Source organism: Gekko japonicus, unplaced genomic scaffold (assembly GCF_001447785.1).
Source record: "Gekko japonicus isolate JY-2015 unplaced genomic scaffold, Gekko_japonicus_V1.1 scaffold5734, whole genome shotgun sequence".
NCBI classification, from domain to species: Eukaryota; Metazoa; Chordata; class Lepidosauria; order Squamata; family Gekkonidae; genus Gekko; species Gekko japonicus.
Window position 1 is genome coordinate 30,088 of NW_015165423.1, and position 7,113 is coordinate 37,200.

Sequence of the window (7,113 nt, forward strand, 5' to 3'; positions counted from 1 at the left end):
TGGAAAGTTGGGGGTGGAGTGGGGAGAGAAATAAGGACCTCAGCTAGAGATGTGAAGGCCTGGAAAAAACCTGGAAAAATTCAAAAAAAACCTGGGTTTTTTTCGGTTTTTTTCCTGAAGCCTTTTTTGTTTTTTTCCGAAAAATTGGAAAAATTGAAAAAAGAAAAGAAAAGAAAAAAAATTGATTATGGAACATTTTATTTTAACATGATGAATAAAATATATTAAGACAAGGTGTTCAAATATTTTCCAAATCATTTCTAAAACATATATATATATATGGTATCAGATTGATCTAATTTCTGTGCACTGAGGACAAGCAAGTCCTGGGTTACAAACTGAACTCTCCAATGCAAGAACAAGATGCGTTTATTCCTTTAGGAGGTGCTACTGTCAGAAGAAAATAAAAAGGTTTCAGTTTTGTTTTTGCCTGTGGGTGAGTATTCTGTTTGTAATAATTGTTTGGATACACTATATTTTTAACATGCTAGTTGTGATAATTTCATGCCAAGTAAAAATGTCCATAGCCATATTTTATGTTCCTAAAGTAACAGAATGACTTTCAATCTGGAAAAGACAAAAGAAATGCCAATGTAGCATTTTTTCAATTTTTCCGAAAATTTCCATTTCCCCCTGAAATTTTACATCTCTAACCTCAGCAGCCATTTTCACCAGGGGAACTGATCCCCATAATCTGGAGAAGAGCTGAAAATCCTGGGGGGATCCCCAGGTCCCACCTGGAAGCTGGAATCTCTAATCCAGAATCTAAAGGTGATGTTAATCCCTGGTGTGTGTGTGTGTGTGTGTTGGGGGGACGACACTGTCCTTCAAAACAACTTCACAGGTTGTTTCCAACAGCGAAAGGGCTGAATTTGAATTCGTTAACAACTTCAAGGCAATGTACTCCTCAGAGTTTACCTTAGATTCTTAACTCACTATAGGCACTAATATCTTTCCTATCCCACACCTTACAGGTGTCTCTTTCCCCCACGATTTCATTTCCTCCTGCGTTAGATTTGATGTTTATTGTCTGCTGCTGTTTGTCGTGGTTGGAGTGCCACACACCCACTCCGGGTGTAGATCAAGACAGGTAGCCGTGTTAGGCTGTCTGTAGCGGCGGAAAAGAGCAAGAGTCCGGTAGCACCTTGGAGACGAACAGCATTTGTGGCAGGGGAGGACCTTTCGTGAGTCATTGCCAGTGTTCTCTCTAAGCTGAGTTAGTGTGAACTAGATCCGGCTCACACATATTTGTCTTCGCTCAGGAAGGACGGCTCCAGAGCAAACTAATTCATGCGGCAGCCAAATCGCTCGCTCACAACTTTAATGCCAGTCGCTCACAAAGTAGAATTTTTGCTCACAAGACTCCACAGCTTAGAGGGAGCATTGGTCACTGCTCACTTCTTTGGATACAGCTAGCACGTGAGTCCATCTGTCCTATATATTGGAAAGTGGAGTATTTTTAGAAAGTGGGCAAGACCAGATGAGGCTTATGCATAGCAGGCCTTCTGATTGGTGGATTTTTTAAAAAGACGCTTCGGCAGCAGCTGCCGCCACAGCACAAGGATTTTCACAGTGTGACTGAACATAAACTGTGTGTCTGGCAAGAAAACATTTTAAAACAAAATGTTCATTTTTAAAGGCATCCTGTTAAACAGAGCTTCTGCCTGAAATGCTGAAGAGTAACTATTAGAGTTATGCATGCCCTCGTTCCCGGACATTTTGTGTTTGGCTCCGCCTCCTATGGCAGCCATTTTGTACTGGCGCCTGCTGTCTTCTCTGAGAATCCGAAAGGTGCTGCCAGGCTCAAAAAAAGGTTGGGGACCCCTGAGGGAAAGTACGGAAGGTTAAAATAATTCTGACCGTAAGATTGTTTGTTGACAACATTAAAACTTTTTATTTAAATATTAAGTTATCTGCTCCGCAAAGTAATCACGATTTCTCTCATACAGTTTCTCTGGTACAATGACGATTTCTCTGTAGTACGGCACAAGATTGTAAAAAACACACAGAACCAACCTTGTAAGGTCCCCCCCCCTTTATTTCACGTGTTTAACTGTCTATGTAGTTGTAAAATAAAATATTTAAAAATAAGGAATTAAACAACAGAATTTTAAAAATAAGGAATGAAAGTGGGGAAAAAAACCCTTTCTGCTCTTTCATAGCACCCCAAATCCCGTATTGAATTTTAGCCAATGACTCTGCCTCTTATTGAATCTGAGCCAATGAATCTGCTTCTTATTGAGTCTGGGCCCCGGGTCTATCCCAGGATTCTCTCTTCTGGCTGAAAGAGGCTTTTCCTTGGTTGGGTACCAGGCGGAGGTCTTTCCCAGTGGCCTCTATCTCTGGAGAACCTGAAGGCTGAAGAACTTTTTAATGTTTTTGGAACTGATGCTCTGCAATAGGGGTGGTGCCATAGCCAGCTTGAATTATGCCCAGCACTTTTATCTGACGTACACGCTGGCCCTCAGGGAGGAGGACTCCCCTTTCCTCCCTCAGCGGCCGCGATGTCTAAGACAGCGGAAGAGTAGAGGGAAGAGGAACGAGAGCTGTGTGCACTGAAACCAAACCCGCAACTTCCTCCTCTTGGCTAGGAGGGAGTAAAAGGAGAAAGAGAGGGGTTTCCTTCAGCAGCACATTGGGTGCAAACTGGCTCTAAAACTTATAAACACAGTGCTGGAGGAGACCAGTGCTCTGTCTCATCCAGCGATCCTGTCTCACACCGGAGGTCTCCCAACAGGTAGCCCGCGAGCCACTGCTAGCTCATCAGTTGCTGCAGAGTAGCCTGTGTGTCTCCTAGAAACAGGGGTCCCCAACGTTTTTGAGTCCGTGGGCACCTTTGGAATACTGACACACAGGGTGGTGGACACAAAATGGCTGCTGCAGGAGGCAGAGCCACACATACACAGAGGAAGCCTGTGTGCAAGGAAAAATGAGGTTAATTTTAAAAAGTACACCGGGAAAGAGGAGTGGGAAGGAATATAACCAACACCAATGCTCCCTCTAAGCTATTGCTGCAGAGTAGCCTGTGTGTCCCCTAGAGGAAGGGTCCCCAACGTTTTTGAGCCTGTGGGCACCTTTGGAATACTGACACACAGGGTGGTGGACACAAAATGGCTGCTGCAGGAGGCAGAGCCACACACACACAGAGGAAGCCCGAGTGCAAGGAAAAACGGGGTTAATTTTAAAAAGTATACCGGGAAAGAGGAGTGGGAAGGAGTATAACCAACACCAATGCTCCCTCTAAGCTGTGGAGTCTTGTGAGCAAAAATTCTACTTTGTGGGTGACTGGCATTAAAGTTGTGAGCGAGCAATCTGGCTACTGCACAAATTAGTCTGATCTGGAGACATCCTTCCTGAGTGAAGACAAGGCTGAAAAACTGTGAGCTAGATCGCACTAACTCAGCTTAGAGGGAACACTGACCAGCAGTGCTGAAAAGATGTTCTTCTAATCTGCACTGCTGGTTAGAAGGCCTGCTTGGCACGAGCCCCACCGGGCCCCATTCACTTTCTAAAAACGCTTGGTGGCAGGCCCGTAGCCAGGATTTTGTGGCTTGTGGGGCAATTTTCCCCCCTGGTGGGGCTGAAGTTCTCAGTGCAGGGGGGGAAAACCCAATTTAGCCGATAGAAAGCTGTTGCCAGGATAGATCTCTAAACTGCAAGCTGTCAACCGCTTTAGATGCTGCAAGTTAATCATTTCTGCCAGGCTAAGCAACAGTTCTGAGAACAAGCCGGCAGGTGGTGATGATGACTTCCGTAGTCAAGAAAGCTAACCAGTAGGCAGAGAAACTCTCTTCAAGGAGACCAGTTTCTTGAGACAGAGTTAGAGGGGATCCTAGAGGTCACCTACTCCAGCCCCCTTGCTCAGTGCGGGAATTAATCAACTACAGCACCCCACTCTGCTTAAAGGAGCGCACAACTTTAAAAATGTTTAAAAAAAGCATTTGCAGGCAAAATTCTTGTGGGGCTGTGCCTTTAAGAAAGGGGGTGGTGTCCCCCCAAAGCCCCACAATAGCTACGTGCCTGCTTGGTGGCTACCAAGAAAAGTGTTAGCAGGCACCATGTTGGGGATCTCGCCCTAGGGTAGTGTTTCTGAACCTTTTTGGTACAGTCACCCATAAGTCCATAGGTTTTTTTTAAAAATAAATAGAGCCTGGAGAAATCAGTAAACCCAACAAAGGCTGGCCCGGGACCAATGCTCCCTCTAAGCTGTGGAGTCTTGTGAGCAAAAATTTTCCTTTGTGAGCTACTAGCATTAAAGTTGTGAGCAAATGATTTGTCTACTGCATAAATTAGTTAGCTCTAGACTCGCAGTGTTCCCTCTAAGCTGAGTTAGTGTGAGCTAGCTCACAGTTTTTTAGCCTCTGGCTCACACATTTTTGTCTTAGCTCAGGAAGGGGGATGGCTCCAGAGCAAACTAATTTATGTAGTGGCCAAATCACCTGCTCACAACTTTAATTTCAGTGGCTCACAAAGTAGAATTTTTGCTCACAGGACTTCACAGCTTAGAGGGTACATTGCTCTGGAGCCATCCTTCCTGAGCGAAGACAGAAATGTGTGAGCTGGAGACTAAACAACTGTGAGCTAGCTCACACTAACTCAGCTTAGAGGGAACACTGCCCAGGACCCAGTTTCAAGGCTTAGTGATCCATTTTTGGATTGGGACCCCCAGGTTGGGAAAGACCCAAGAAAAGATGGGAAAAAGATATACTCCAGTCTTGAAAAAACACACCAGGATTTCATTCCCCCCCCTCTGCTGCTAAGCTGTAATAAATCATCTGTATTCCATGTTCTGTTTCTAGGACAGAACAAAACTTGGTGATGGGCTGGGGGTGGGGTGGGAACAGCTCAGGATATTTTGCATGACTCTGAAGTCGCGCTCACAAAAGAACAGGCTGGTCACACACACACACACACACACCCCATTTCACACAAAGGGCTACTAGATGCCCTGGTAACGGTTGAACGTGTGTTACTATGCTGGGCTGCAGGGACAGCTCCAGTGAAAAGCTGCCCTTTTGCGAGGTTTGCGGATGCTAGCCTGGGAAATTCCTGTGGATTTGGGGGCGGAGCCTGGGTAGGGCGGGGTTTGGAGAGGGGAGGGACCTCAGGAGGGTATAATGCCATAGACTCCACCCTCCAAAGCAGCCATTTTATAAGGTGGAACGGGTCACTGTCTCCTGGAGATCAGTTGAAATTCCAGGAGATCTCCTGGCAACACCTGGTGGTTGGCGACCATACCTGCGCCCCCCTGTGCCTGGCCTGTGGCCCCTTACTAGGCTCTTTTGCACGTGCTAATTAATTCAGTTTCAATCCACTTTTGGCGACCGTCTGCAAGTGGGTTTTGCCGTTTCACACAGGAAAATCCAGTTGCAAACAGTGGTTCCCTCTAAGCTGAGTGAGTGCGAGCCAGCTCACAGTTTCTTAGCCTGCAGCTCACACGTTTTTGTCCTCGCTCCGGAAGGAGGGCCCCAGAGCAAACTGATTCATGCAGCAGGCAAATCGCTGGCTCACGACTTTAATGCCGGCAGCTCACCAAGTAGGATTTTTGCTCACAAGACCCCACAGCTTAGAGGGAGCGTTGGTTGCCAAGTGCATTGAACGATGGCTTGAAAGTGTAGAGTGTGTGAAAACGCCCCAACTCTGACCTGGCTTCTCTTATCTTGCCAGAAGAAAAAGCATTTCACAATTCAGTGTTGCTGCAATACTGTCCGGTACATTACCTGGCTTTTCGGTAACCCCTTTGCATATCTGGCCACACCTGTGCCTCGATGGTGTCACCTTCATCCAGCAGTCGAATGAAACCCCACTTTAGTGATGTCCTCCTGTCTAAGACGGGATTTTCCAACCCACCACGTTCTTGCAAGGCTGATTCAGTTTCCCTGTCCACAGACCTGGGAATTTGGAACAAACCCCCTTCCAATAATTTGAAACTGGGTTTGGACTCTCACACACACAGTCGAACACACCATTAAAAGCAACCGGCTTTACTGAAAAGATCTTAAAATGGGATTCAGGCTTAAGCGTAAGGCAAGAATAATGTAAGTGAAGGCAGGCAGGTGACAGCATCTTCAGATCAGCAGAAGTCACAAAGGAACAGGAGATGCAGCGAGATGGTTCATTAGTGGTCCTGACGTTACTGGTGGGTCATGCATGGAAAGACTTGTGCCAGATGGTGATAAGTTAACCTTATAGGAAAACTGGATGCCTGACCAGTATAAGCCAATCAAGGACATGATCCAAAAGAGCAAGAGTCCAGTAGCACCTTGAAGACTAACAAAATCTGTGGCAGGGGATGAGCTTTCGTGAGCCCCTTCTCACTTCTTCAGATAGAGCTAGGAGTGAATCCATCTGGCATTATAATTGGAGATCAGAGTGGGTTCAGATGTTGAATGACAACAGCAGGCATGATTGGATAGGTAGGATATGCAGAGGGGGAAGTAGGCTTGGAGAAATCAGCATTGGTAATAAGACAGGAGACCTAGGTCTCGATTCAGTCCAGGGGGATGCATTGCCTTGAGCTTCATTATCGGTTGCAGTTCAGCAGTCTCTCTTTCTAATCTCCCTTTGAAATTCCTTTGTAAGAGCGCTGCTACTCTTAGGTCAACAACTGAATGTCCTGGAGGGTTGAAACGTTCCAGATGACTCTCGCAGGAGCAGGACTCCCCCCCTCCCATCTGAGTGTAGTTAAGTCAGATCGCTTTGATATTCAGAGGTGCGATTTCAAACCTTTCGGCTTGGGAGCGGCGGAAGAGGAGCGGTAAACATTTGATACGCAACTCTCTAGCTATTCTCTATCACTTGGTGGGCACGTCAGGAAACAGGCTCTTGCTTTATACAGATGACACGGCCAAAGGCTGATGTTTAAACTGTCAGGTCTATCGATGGACAGAGGTGACCCTCTCTCTTGACCCCGACAGTAATCCGAATCGTCTGCTCTCCTCATTTCTCATCCCTGCAGCCCTCCAGCGGCTCCAGCCCAAGGCCCCACCATGTCGTCGCGGGTTCTTCTGCGGCAGCAGCTGATGCGGGCGCAGACCCAGGAGCAAGAGCGGCGGGAGCAGCAGCAGGCCGCCCAGTTCAGCCCCGTCGCCCCTGTGCCTTCCACACCCGCCA

At 46.8% G+C, this 7,113-nt stretch overlaps 1 long non-coding RNA gene across 1 annotated transcript in view; it reads left to right on the forward strand.

The window, feature by feature from the left end:
• Positions 1–7,106, forward strand: part of LOC107109969 — a 27,175-nt gene extending 20,069 nt beyond the window's left edge. Inside the window, exon 3 of the long non-coding RNA XR_001482495.1 lies at positions 6,959–7,106. This is a non-coding gene — a long non-coding RNA (uncharacterized LOC107109969). The remainder of the gene's footprint in view (positions 1–6,958) is intronic.
• Positions 7,107–7,113: the final 7 nt, after the last annotated feature.